Source organism: Bos grunniens, chromosome 1, assembly GCF_055505025.1.
Source record: "Bos grunniens cultivar Pamir isolate PY7600 chromosome 1, Bosgru_T2T1.0, whole genome shotgun sequence".
Lineage (NCBI taxonomy): Eukaryota > Metazoa > Chordata > Mammalia > Artiodactyla > Bovidae > Bos > Bos grunniens.
In genome coordinates this window covers 152,948,477-152,962,892 of record NC_141165.1, presented here as the reverse complement: position 1 = coordinate 152,962,892, position 14,416 = coordinate 152,948,477, and the positions used below count along the sequence as shown (strand labels likewise).

Sequence of the window (14,416 nt, the reverse complement as noted above, 5' to 3'; positions counted from 1 at the left end):
CATTTTGCTTTTTTGCATTTCTTTTCCATGGGGATGGTCTTGATCCCTGTCTCCTGTACAATGTCACAAACCTCCGTCCATAGTTCATCAGGCAGTCTATCAGATCTAGGCCCTTAAATCTGTTTCTCACTTCCACTGTATAATCATAGGGATTTGATTTAGATCATACCTGAATGGTCTAGTGGTTTTCCCTACTTTCTTCAATTTAAGTCTGAATTTAAATCTGAATTTAAGCCCTTACCTTTATTCAAAGAATATGAAATATTATACTTCCACCTCACTCTTCCAAAATCCAGATATTTCATGACTTTGTTGAGGACTTAGCCAAGAAGCAAACTCATTGTAAAATAGATGCCACAAAATGCATGCACTACACACAGGATTCCCTGGGTGTTTATGCAACCTAGTCATGCTTTTTTATGTGCCCACAATCTTTATTAAGCTAGCCATCTGGTTATCAACCTACCACAGATCAGGACTCACAAATAAAAAGAGGCAAGCAGGGTAGTAAGGAGAAGTGACAGCAAACTTGTGACAGCAAGGGAAAAAGCCAAAGAACATAAAAAACAGATAAGCAGACTGACATTTTATGCAATGGACCCAAGGACAAAATGGCCTTCATGAATCAGTGGGTCCCGGGGCACTTCTGCATTTCATCAGAGCTCAGGAAGGAACAGCTGCGCCAATTACTGGCCTTGGCACACTGAGATGAAGTCAACTCAGTCTATCCTAGGTAAGAAGGAAAGTGAATTGTGTAATAAATTTTTAAGAATTTCTATCAAAGGGTTACACTGTTCAAAAGCTCTGATGCTTAAATCAACAACATTTTTTTCTAGGTCAGAAACTTGGGTACCTCTTACCTGTTATTTCTTAAGCTCTGTTAAGAGCTCTACCTCAAAGAGGAAGATCATTGTCCTTACTAAATTGAGATTAAGAGAAGTTGAGAAATTTTCTAAGTCGTACATCTGCTACTTGATTGATCCAAGATACAAACGCTTGATTTTCTAACTCCAAAATCCGTGTTATGTCATTATACCACACAGCTTTATTTATCCGAGACACCTTCCTAAGGGTTACCTTAGGATTGACATATATATACTACTGATACTATGTATAAAATAGGTAACAAACAAGAACAGATTGTACAGCACAGGGAACTCTACTCAATGCTCTGTGGTGACCTAAATGGGAAAGAAATCCAAAAAAGAAGGGATATGTATGCATACGTATAGCTGATTCACTTTTCTGTATGGCAGAAATGCACACAACATTGTAAAACAATTATATTCCAATAAAAGTTTTTAAAAAGATGCCTTTTTCTCCATGAAGATATCCTAAAATGAAGTGTTTAAGTACATAACCCAGAGTTATCAGCATGCTCGATTTACATCTTTGCCTCAGGGAATAATTAGACATCCAGGTTGCTACTGTGTTTAATTTGTACCTACCATATGCCCCGGTGCCCTGTGGAAGGACATACGAAGAAGTCTTTCAGCTGACTGAGGACTTCTCTGGATTCCCAGGTTCAAGCACTGCTGGGAGACAGGGCTGGGCTCACACCAGTACATCTGGAGGTCAGCCTGGCAATGAATGAGGGATAGTGTCTTATCTAACCTCAACACAGAAACAGAGGCTGCATCACATGGGCATATTGACTTGGCAAATGAAAAGACTTCTGAGTTTTGTTCTAAAAAGCAGTTTGTAGGAAGAACTGGGATAGGAAGCTCTTGGGTACATCCAGGGACATCCTCTGGAGGAGGGAGAAGGGCCAGATCCCTGCAGGCCACGTCGTTCAGACAAATGTTTGTGAAGAGCAGGACGAGAGCTAAGAGAGAGCCCAAGACTTTGGAATCAAAATAAAAAACATTTGAATACGAGACTTTAACAAGTGAAAATTAATACAAAAGTTCATGATGCACAACATATCCGAAGTTAAGTAAAAATAGGATGAGTGTTACTGCTGATTGCTTTGTGTCAGGATTTACTTTGGGCAATACCAACAGAGAGTTAAGATAAATGTTCTTTTTTGTTCTAATTTGTTTTTTAATTGGAGGCTTTGCAATGTTCCGTTGGTTTCTGCCATGTGACAGTGTGAGTCATAATTATACATATATGCCCCCTCTCTCGGAGAAGGCAATGGCACCCCACTCCAGTACTCTTGCCTGGAAAATCCCATGGATGGAGGAGCCTCGTCCATGAGCTGTAGTCCATGGGGTCGCTAAGAGTCGGACACGACTGAGCGACTTCACTTTCACTTTTCATGCATTGGAGAAGGAAATGGCAACCCACTCCAATGTTCTTGCCTGGAGAATCCCAGGGATGGGAGAGCCTGGTGGGCTACCATCTATGGGGTCGCATGGAGTCGGACACGACTGAAGCGACTTAGCAGCAGCAGCAGCAGCCCCCTCCCTTCCCATCCCACCCCTCTAGGTAGACACAGAGTGCCAGGCTGGGCTCCCCGTGTTATGTAGCAACTTCCTACTAGCTGTCTATTTCACACAGGATAGTGCATATATGTCAATGCTGCTTTCTTTCTTTTTTTTTTCCTTATAAAGGAAATCAGTCTTTATTGTGTGATCACAAAAGCATTATAGGCTTTTTGGTTTAAAACAATAGAACATTACAACAAGGAAAGTTGTGACAGTTTCTGACAGGTTCAGAAAACCACCATGAAGATCTGATCCAAAGACTGCCGTGCACACAGGAGCACACACGTGTGCAACCAAATGCATCTATATTTAGATGAGAGCTTACTACACACATTCTTCAGCAACTCCGCCCTTCTCACATAATCAGGCATCTTAGGTATTAGTCAGCTCTTGCCACAATAATGCCGATTAATAGGATGGTCCCCCAAACTCAGAGGCTTAAAGCAACAATCATGCATTCTCAAGCTCATGGTCTGTGGGTTAGCATGGTCTCTCATGGTGGGTCACCAGCATGCAAGAGAATGCTACTTTCTTAATTTGTCCAACTTTCTCCTTCCTTGGTTGTATCTATAATTCCATTCTACATCCGCACCTCCAATCCTTCCCTGCAGACAAGCTCATCAGTACCATTTTTCTAGATTCCGTATGTTAAATGCTCTTTTTTGGATATTTATTTACTTTGCTGCACTGGATCTTGGTTGCAGCATGTAATCTTCGATCTTTCTTGTGGCAAGTGAACTCTTAGTTACCGCCTATGGGATCTAGTTCCCCAACCAGGGATTGGACCTGGAACCTCTACACTGAGTGTGGAGTCTTAGCCACTGGACCACCAGAGTAGTCCCCAACATGTTCTAAATGTTCTTAGAAAAGAAGGGTGAATACATGGCTGCAGAAAGATGGTGATTTGGGAGATTATTTTTAAATTACAAGGTTCACTAGATGGAGGAAATAAAAATTACCTTGGAGTTTTTAAGTCTGGAAGGGAATTGCAGCCTGAGACAGCAATTCTCAACTATCCTTTTGTTCAAAACACCACCAGTGAGCACCAGAGCCAAGGGAAGTAGCTTAAAATTATTAGATTGCAGAGCCTGGTCTTGCTGGACTTGGCCATGTGACTGACTTTGGCTTGTAGAACACAAGAGGAAGTGAAAGTGTGATGAAATGAGTCTAGGCCTCCAGAGACATCACATGTTCCCACTCACTTTTCTTGCAGTTCTATCATTGCCATGAAGAGAACTTGCCCCAGGTAACCTGCGGGTCCCAAAGGAATGAGCGTCATGTGAACCCAAGATAAACTAAACCCATGGCCTGAAGCCGCCCTCAGCCAACCATGTCAGAATCATTAGGGCTGCCCAGTCTCCCTCAGAGATGCATGAATAGATGATGCTTATTATTGTGGGATTTTTGCAGTTGTCTTACACAGCAACAGCTGACTGATACAGTGTCCACAAGTCAAGACATTCATCAACTTCTTAAGCCTTTGCATAGAGCAGTGATTATCAACCCCAAGTGCACAAGAGAATTGCCCAGGCAGTTTGTTAAAAATAGCCAATGCCCATCCTCACCTCAGACTACTTTTAGAATCTTTAGTGGTTGCTCTTGGGCATCAGACATTTCAAGAGCTCCTTGAGGGATTTCCCTGACTGTCCAATGGTTAAGAGTATACTCTTCCAAAGCAGTGAACACAGGTTTAATCCCTGGTCAAGGAGCTAAAATCCCGCATGCAAAAAAATAAATAAATAAATAAAGCTCCTCAGGTGATTTTCAAATGTGCAGCCAGGGTCAATAACACTGATGTAGATACAAAAATCTTATCACTAACATGAAGAACAAGAACTCACTTTGTACTAGGTGCTGCAAGTGTAAAGCCAGTCCTCAGAATTCAAAAGTTCATCAAATGTATCCGGGTGTTGGAAGACTTATAAACACATTGCTAGCAGGGATTAATATATATTAATACAGTGACCTGCACACACCTCCACAGGGAAGCTATTTCAGAATCATTTGGGGGAATTTGAGAGTATGCAGATTCCTGACCCCCCAGGCTGGAGATTCTGATACAGTAGGTCTGGGTCTTGGATGTATTCTGGGTTTTTTAAAATACCACAAGCCATTTTGATATGTAGTCAGGTCAGGAAATTTTTGCTTTGGAATGTGCCAGGTTGGTCTTATTAAGAAGTGGAATCAGGACTCAATCTGAGTTAAAGCTCATAAGCTCCCCTTAGAGTGTTCAATGAGATTAGGGCAGCTATCTGCTCTGAGCCTCTATCAAAATTCCCTTTCTAAGAGCCTAGCAGAAGGACTTTAGACCCTGAATATGGGATAAATAATTTTTAAAAATAAGGAATTTTTAAATTAGATGATGCAAACCTAAGTTTGAAAGAAGAGATTTTTACTCCCCCCCGACTCCTCTGTCACTAGAAGAATTTTTAGTGACTAGAGAGTATGTTCCAAAACCAAAGCAGAGACAAAATGTAGAGTGAAAGTGAGATGAGACAGGTTGGTGCATAAATGCAGCTCTGGAAAATCCCAAGCGTGGAAGACTATTCCAGGTGTGCATTTCAAGCAATAACCAGGCACAAGATCAGAGTGTGAGCTGTAATAAGCTCTCCCTAGCTGAGGTTTCTAATGAAGACCTGGCCCTTGGATATTTGTCTGTCTTTTGGGAGGATTCCCAGATCCTCAAGATAGAGGTTGGCCCTCCACCACCAGCTCAGCAAGGGTCCCTTCCCTGTTGTTCCTAGGACTCACATCCCTCACAGGAGGTGGCATATCCCATGTGCTCTGTTTGCAAATTTCACTGCTATTTGTGTGTTTCTCTCTGCGTTTGGTTTTGTTTGTTTGTGACAGCTTTCTATGTGTTGTCTAGATAAATAAACTAGTAGGTAAACCAGCATTATTGGAGAAGGAAATGGCAACCCACTCCGGTATTCTTGCCTGGAGATCCCCATGGACGGAGGAACCTAGCAGTCTACAGTCCACGGGGTCACAAAGAGTTGAACAGGACTTAGCGACAACAACAAACCACCATTATATCCTGGTGGCTCCCCTGGTGGCTCAGACGGTAAAGCGTTTGCCTGTAATGCAGGAGACCTGGGTTCGATCCCTGGGTCAGGAAGATGCCCTGGAGAAGGAAATAGCAACCCACTCCAGTATTCTTGCCTGGAAAATTCCATGGATGGAGGAGTCTGGTAGGCTACAGTCCCTGGGATCACAAAGAGTCGGACACGGCTGAGCAACTTCACTGGTTCACTGAATTATATCCTAATGGAGAGAATCATTGTCAATTTCTCTCATGTAGGAAAGAGAGAGTTCCTATATACTAGGAGACTTTGGGAAAATCTTTCTAAATAGAAAGTAAATTCATTCAATTGGGTTTATTCAAGGCCAGCTGATATCAGGAAAATTATGACAGAGCACCTATGAATCATTATGGTCCATTACTTGGAAGTAGGAGTGGAGGAAGAGGAACAGAAACATCTCCTGGCCGGATAAAGTCCCTTCTCATGACCACAACCATCCACTTTAGGACAGCTGAACTCTCAAGCCTCCTTCCTTAGAGCGCCACCAAAATATTCCAGACTCCCTGTCTATTTTTTTTTTTAATGCTTTTGATGTGGACCATTTAAAAAAATCAGACTTTTAATTTTGTACTGGAGGATAGCCCATTAACGATGGTGTGGCAGTTGCAAGTGGACAGCAAAGGGTCTCCGCCATACAGACACATCTATCCACTCTCCCTCAAACCCCCTCCCATTCAGGCTGCCACACAATGTTAAGCAGAGTTCCCTGTGCTGTACAGCAGGTCATTACTGGTTATCTGTTTTTTTTTTTTTTTTAATTATTTATTTATTTATTTTACTTTACAATATTGTATTGGTTTTGCCATACATCAACATGAATCCACCACGGGTGTACACGTGTTCCCAATCTTGAATCCCCCTCCCACCTCCCTCCCTGTACCATCCCTCTGGGTCATCCCAGTGCACCAGCCCCAAGCTTCCTGTATCCTGCATCGAACCTGGACTGGCAATTCATTTCTTATATGATATTATACATGTTTTAATGCCATTCTCCCAAAGCATCCCCCTACTCCCTCTCCCACAGAGTCCAAAAGACTGTTCTATACATCTGTGTTGGTTATCTGTTTTAAATATAGCAGTATGTACTTGTCCATTTTTAAAGTCCTTATTTACATTGTTACAATGTTGCTTCTGTTTTACCTTTTGTATTTTTTTTGGTGGCGAGGCATGTGGGATCTCAGCTCCCCGACCAGGGGCTAAACCCACACCCCCTGCTTTGGAAGGTGAAGTCTCACCCACTGGGCCAACAGGGAAGTTCCTCCCTGCCTATTTTTGAGCATTAAACCGGTGAAAGATTCCAGGAGTCCTTTCCTGGTGAGGTTTCCTTCCACTTCCCAGGCAGGACATGGGTTAAATGAAAGCTGGTCCACGGTCAGAACTGATGCTTAGTGACTCCCAGGCTCTCACTGCACAGGCTTCCTGTACAGAGCCAGATTTTCTTCACCTGGGAGTGCTCTGAAGAGATATGTAGCTATCTTAAGGGAATACTCTAGCTTTTCATTTAATGGTTGCCGAGAGCAGCACTCTTAGAAGTGTTGTTGTCAACTCTCCAAGGAGGCTTCTTCCAAGATCAAAAGGGCCCTGAGGAACTGACTCTCCAACGTGTTGAAAGAGACTGTGCTGGGCTCATCAATCATAGAGAAAAAGGACATCTGAATTTCCCTCTGGGAGGCCACACTTTGTTATCCATTAAAATAATTAAAATGTGAACAAATAAAATATCAGCAGAAACAGATAAAATACACATTTCAGTAACGTTTTTCAAAGCACTAAGTAGGTGAAGGACTACATAGAAGTTGGAGATCGGCTCTTTGGAATCCAGAAGACGGCAGATCTGGGTGCAGAGCGAAGAGGGGTGAGAAATGGGTTGAAAATAGGGGATTCAAGAATGGTCTTCACTCAGAACGACAGCATTCGTTGGCCCTTGTACCTTGATCACCTACCTCCACTCAAGGCTGGAGATACAGGTCCTGAAGAGAAGGAATTGCAGTCTAGTCCCTATGTGATCCAGAAATAACCCACCTTCACAGCTGTGTAAACTCTGGCTAATGTTCTTTTTAAACAAATATTTGTTAATTTATTTGTTTGACTGTGCTGTGCCCTACTTGTGTAATGTGAGATCTTTCATTGCAGACCACGGACTCTTCAGTTGCAGCACGTGGACTCTGTAGTTGCAGCGAGTGGGCTTTAGTTACTCTGCTGCATGGAGGACCTTGGTTCCCTGACTAGGGATTGAACCCGTGTCCCCTGCATTGCAAGTTGGACTCTTAACCACTGGACTACCAGGGAAGTCCCTGGAGATAGTTTTCAACTTCTTGCATCAACTGCAAGACAACTGCAGAACACTTGATGATGTCTGTAGGTCTACATAAATGTTAAAGATTATGGCAATGGTAAGAGAGGAGAGGAGAAAAACAAAGAGTACATAGGGAGGGGGGTGTGATACACTTTCAATTAAGTTCAGTTTAGTCGCTCAGTCACGTCCGACTCTTGGCGACCCCATGGACTGCAGCATGCCAGGCTTCCCTGTCCATCACCAACTCTGGAGTTTACTCAAATTCATGTCCATTGAGTCAGTGATACCATCCAACCATCTCATCCTCTGTCATTCCCTTCTCCTCCTGCCCTCAATCTTTCCCAGTATTAGTATCTTTTCCAATGAGTTAGTTCTTCGCATCAGGTGGCCAAAGTACTGGAGCTTCAGCTTTAGCATCAGTCCTTCCAATGAATATTCAGGGATGATTTCCTTTAGGATGGGCTGGATGGATCTCCTTGCAGTCCAAGGGACTCTCAAGAGTCTTCTCCAACACCACAGTTCAAAAGCATCAATTCTTTGGCCCTCAGCTTTCTTTGTAGTCCAACTCTCACACCCATACATGACTACTAGAAAAACCATAGCTTTGACATAGCTATGTCATTTGCTATGTAATAGCAAAGTAATGTCTCTGCTTTTTAATATGCTGTCTAGGTTGGTCATAACTTTTCTTCCAAGGAGTAAGCATCTTCTAATTTCATGGCTGCAGTTACCATGTGCATTTTGGAGCCCCCCAAAATAAAATCTGTCACTGTTTCCCATGAAACACTTCCTATTTGCCATGAAGTGATGGGGCCAGATGTCATGATCTTAGTTCTCTGAAAGTTGAATTTTAAGCTAACTTTTTTGCTCTCCTCGTTCACAGGAGAGTGTGCGTGTAAATTATTTATTTATTTATCAGGAGGCTCTTTAGTTCTTCTTTGCTTTCTGCCATAAGGGTGGTGTCATCTGCATATCTGAGGTTATTGATATTTCTGCTGCTAATCTTCATTCCAGCTTGTGCTTCATCCAGGCCAGCATTTCTCATGATGTACTCTGCATATAAGTTAAATAAGCAGGGTGACAATATACAGCCTTGACGTATTTCTTTCCCGATTTGAAACCAGCATATTGTTCCATGTCCAGTTCTAACTGTTCTAACTGTTGCTTCCTGACCTGCGTACAGATTTCTCAAGAGGTAGGTAAGGTGGTCTGGTATTCCCATCTTTTGAAGAATTTTCCACAGTTTGTCATGATCCACATGGTCAAAGGCTTTGGCATAGTCAATAAATCAGAAATGGATGTCTTTCTGGAACTCTCTTGCTTTTTTGATGATCCAGCAGATGTTGGCAATTTGATCTCTGGTTCCTCTGCCTTTTCTAAAACCAGCTTGAACATCTGGAAGTTCACGGTTCATGTATTGTTGAACCCTGGCTTGGAGAATTTTGAGCATTACTTTGCTAGCGTGTGAGATGAGTGCAATTGTGCGGTAGTTTGAACTTTCTTTGGCATTGCCCTTCTTTGGGATTGGAATAAAAACTGACCTTTTCCAGTCCTGTGGCCACTGCTGAGTTTTCCAAATTTGCTGGCATATTGAGGGCTGCACTTTCACAGCATCATCTTTGAGGATTTGAAATAGCTCCACTGGAATTCCATCACCTCCACTAGCTTTGTTTGTAGTGATGCTTCCTAAGGCCCACTTGAGTTCACATTCCAGGATGTCTGGCTCTAGGTGATACAATTTAGGAAATGATAAAAGCAAAGCACTACCCTGTTATTTGAAGTTGCAACTGTGACCAACAGAAGTAGAATGATAATATATTTAAAAAAAAGAGAGAGCTGAGAGGGAAGGGAGAGAGGGGATCACATAGTATGAGTGAGCTACATGAGATAAATAAAACATGAGGTAAACAAATCAACAAGTTGCCTCTATTTTTTTAAGTCTAGTAATTATCTGGAGTTGTGAAGTTAAACAGATCTAAAGCAAAAATGATTAAAAGAGCTTTTCTTTGGGGAGTAGCATCCCTAGTTAGAGAGGGGGTCGAGGTAAAACCATTGCTGTGTTAAACTCTTCAGTATCATATCATTGTATTTGTGCATATATATGAAGTGATGCTTCCCACGTGCCACGAGTGGTAAAAACCTGCCTGCCAATGCAAGAAATGTAAGAGAGTGAGTTCGATCCCTGGGTCGGGAAGATCCCCTGGAGGAGGAAATGGCAACCCACCCCTGTATTCTTGCCTGGAGAATCCCATGGACTGAGGAGCCTGGTGGGGTCGCAAAGAGTCAGACATGACTGAAGTGACTTAACACACACAGCACACATGAAGTGTGATGCAGGTGAGGTCTGGAGGCTGTAACATGTGTGATTTTAGGCAACTTCTTCTAATTTCTCCATGCCTCAGTGTCAGTGTATATAAAGGCAGAAGTAATAACAGTGTGTACCCCATATTGTTGGAAGAATTTAATGGGATGATGTAATTAAAGCATTTAATATAATGACCGAGTAACTTCTCAATAAAGATTGGTTATGATAATAATTATTATCATCATCACTTGTAACTTGCTTTTATCCACTTAGTACATCTTTAACAGCTCTACAAATTGAGACACATAGCTCTAAGTCACTGTTTGGTAGCTGCATTATAGTCCATAGTTTGGGCTGCCATCCTCCTTCTGCCTTTTAACTGCTAAGGTCCAAACATGCTCCTTATTGAAACCAGGGTTTCTCAGTCTCAGCACTATTAGCATTTGGGGTCAGATCATTCTTTGTTGTGTGGGACTGTCCTGGGCATTGTCACATGTTGAGCACCATCTGTGGCCTCTGCTCACTGGATACACCACCTCCCCCAAGTTCTAGCCACCAGAATGTCTCTACACATCACCAAATGCCCTTGGTTGCAGTGGAGAAGAGGGATAAAATAACCCCATTTAAGAGTCACTGTGCTAAACTAACATGGCTAAAATCCATCCCAGCGATTTCAGTGACTGCCCACCTAGAGCCAAGTTTCTCTTCATAGGAAACCGTCCTGGAGCTAGCTACAGGCAGATATAAAATGCTGCAATCCCCTTTGGGCAGTTTTGGCACCAGGAACCTATTTTGTGGAAGACAATTTTTCCATGGACCGAGGGTGTGTATGTGATAGTTTTGGTGTGATTCTGGCACATTGCATTTCTTATATCCTTGTTGATCTGACAGGTGGCAGAGCTCACGTGACAATGCAAGTGATGGGGAGTGGCTGTAAATACAGGTGAAACTTCACTCACTCGCCTGCTGCTCACATCCTGCTGTGCAGCTTGGTGGCAGATTCATTTTGATATATGGCAAAACCAATACAATATTGTAAAGTTAAAAAATAAAATAAAGTTAAAAAAAAACACAAGCTACAGACATGTAAGAGTCCATGGCCTGGGGGTTTGGGGACCCCTGCTTTTGGGTATTACTCGTCTGAAATTCAAGATTAGAGAGACAGCTGCATTGTGCCTTTAGTCTCAGTTGCACTTTATAAGACTTTGGAAAAGAAGCAAGGAGTATTATTCAAGGACTAATATTAACCTCTTCAATCAAGCCAACCAATGGCAGACTATTAGAATGATATCATTCAGCCTCTTGGATCTTATGAACTCCATCATAAGTTTGTCACAGGAGAAACTGGGTACAATTTTTGAAGAAGCAGTTAATAGCTAATTTAGCATAAAGTAGTGTGTTTTTCCACAAATTTTCCTCCTAACCAAGGCTAATAGCCTTGCCATGTAATGTCAAGGAATCCAGCAACTCCATAAAGGCCCAGTTCAATGATTAGGTGAGGACAAAACATGAAATCCACATCCAAATAACACTAGCTCAGAGTTTACCTTCATAAATGCATGAGAACGAATAAATACAAGTAGAATCCCATGATTACATACCATTTTAATTTAGAGTTGTGATTAGCAAAACTACATCCATGTCTTTGGGGATAGTTTATCATAGTAGTACTTTGCTGATGTGGTTTCAGAAAATTATTTCAAATGAAAAATCCTGTAGAACAGATGTGTTCACAAGTCCCTGTCCACATAGCAGTGGATCTGCTTAATGAAAACATGGTTATGGCTCAGAATTAGTGCTTTCTACTGTATCAGTATTGTTATATTAGGGACCCAGAGGAGTAAAGGAGGTTGAAAAGAAATGAGAATGAGGAAATTGTCAGAACTAGAGGTCAGGGAAAGAATATCTCCAAGGCAGGTACCTTAACATGGTGCAGAGGAAGGGAGATGAAAATGAAGAAGAAACGGAAAACCCAGGACGTAAAAACAATGCCGGCTTTATTTAGATAAACCAAATTCAACCCAGTAACACCACCTCTGTGCTCTAATATCATTTCATTTAAATATAATTGGAATGTAGCAATGCCACTTCCATCTCTCTCAAATTTATTGAAATGAGATTTTACAAGCATTCACAAGTTATTCCTTCTTCAAATCATCCTTGAATCAGGGGAGTCCTAAGACTACTTTGTTTTCAAAAGTCATTGATTGAAATTCTATTTAGTTCCTCTACTGTTCAGCCAGCTTTGGAATAATTAATTGTTTATGTTTTGTCTCCAAAGCAAGCAAGAACAATCCCATTTGAGGATTTGCTGCAGAGAAGCTGTCTTTCTCTACAGCACTATGGACTGATTCCTGCTCCCCCTAGAATTCATATGTTGAAGCCCTAATCTCTAATGCGATGGTATTAGAAGGTGAGGACTTTGGAACTAATTAGGTCATGAGGATGGAGCCCCCATCATGGAATTAGTGCCCTTATAAAGACCAGGGAGTTCGCTTGCTTCTTCTCCTTTCTCCCTTTACTTCTCTTTCTCTTTCCCTCTCCCATTCTCTCTCCCTCCTCTCTATTTCTCTCTTCCTCTCTCTCCCTTTCTCTCTCTCCCTCTCTCCCTTCAATGTGAGGACATAATGAGAATACACCTATCTACACTCTAGCAGCAAAGCCCTGATCAAGAACCAAATCAGCCAACACCTTGATTGTGGACTTTACCGATTTCAGAACTATGAGAAATCAGTCTGTTGTTTAAACCATCCAACTCCTGTTACTGTGTTATGGTAGCCTGAGCTAACACATACAAGTGTGTAACACATTTTTCTTTCTGTTCTGCTTGTGTTTACATGAAACAGAAGTCAGCCAGCAAGATCCTTGTTGCTAGAGAGCTATACTTTCAATCAACACGAAGCCCAAATCCCATGTACACCCTATTCATCTTGAAACTACAAAGAAGGCAAATTTTATCTGATCAAAAATAAGAACATTTTGAGGAAAGCCAGCAATTTAATTTTGGGTTATGGCAGAGGGGGCTGATAATAAAGGTAAACCTTGGAATGGATAACACTGGCAGTTTTAAATGACACAACAGAAAAAAAATCAATTTATTCTTGAATGTTAGTTAACCCGAGCTAAGAACTATCAGAAGAGCTGAAATTTTAATCAAATAGTATGCCTTTTTAAGAGGCCACCATACCCATTTCTAACTTTAGTAGTTGAGTTTCTTTTTCTTTTTTTTTTTTATTAATCACTTGGAATTATCTTTAATTAGGTACAAAGACTTTTCCAATCACATCACATAGAGATCATTTTATCCCCTGCTCTGTTTGGCTGCCAGTCTCTTGTCTCTCTCCTCAGCAGTGGTAAGTAGAATACCCTTTCCACAGGGAAGGGAGATACATGGTTTGTTGCCTTTGCCAATAAGGAAGATGTTCTAGAGCCATGTGGCAAAGCTGTTGCCATTCATGTCTTTCACATGAACTACGTTAAAGGAACCTGGATTGGTAATCACACCAATTCTTCCCAGGTTAGCAACTCCAGTCACCATGCACAGGTTACCAGTGTCAAATCTGATGAAATCAGTAGTCTTACCAGTCTCCAAGTCAATTTGGATGGTGTCATTCACCTTGAGGAGGGGATCAGGGTAACAGATGGTGCGAGCATCATGGATCACTGGATGAGGGACTCCTTTTGTCCCCACAAAGATCTTTCTCACTGTACAGTTTACACTTGGCCTCCTCAGGTGTAACACGATGAACAGCAAAGCGACCCTTGGTGTCGTAGATCAAATGAAAACTCTTTCCAGTCTTATCTATGCTGATTACATCCATAATACCAGCAGGGTAGGTTATATCGGTGCCGACTTTGCCATCCATCTTAATGAAATACTGCATGCAAATCTTCTTTACTTCATCTCCTGTTAGGGCATACTTAAGTCTGTTCCTCAAGAAAATGATTAGGGGGAAACATTCCCTCAGCTTCTGGGGCCACGTAGATGGACGAGGAACAAACACACCAGTCACTTTGTCCAGCATCCAACGTTTTGGAGCTGCTACACGCTTCTTGGGACCTGAGTCATGGCTGCGCTAGGCACGAAAAGAGCGACTTTCTTTTAAAACATAGAAAGTTTAGACCAAAACTGGGAAAATACTTCTCATTCAAAGGAAGGTAAAACAAACATTTTCATAAAATCGATCTCCCTTTTTCTGGCATGCATGTTCAGTCCTGTCTGACTCTGTGACCCCATAGAGTGTAGCCTGTCAGGCTCCTCTGTCCATGGGATTTTCCAGGCAAGAATACTGGAGTGGGTTGC

The 14,416-nt window shown here is 41.9% G+C and overlaps 1 pseudogene; it reads right to left on the bottom strand.

Annotated features, from left to right (window-relative positions):
* Window positions 1-13,414: 13,414 nt before the first annotated feature.
* On the bottom strand, window positions 13,415-14,194 carry LOC147380333 (small ribosomal subunit protein eS4, X isoform-like; annotated as a pseudogene).
* Window positions 14,195-14,416: the final 222 nt, after the last annotated feature.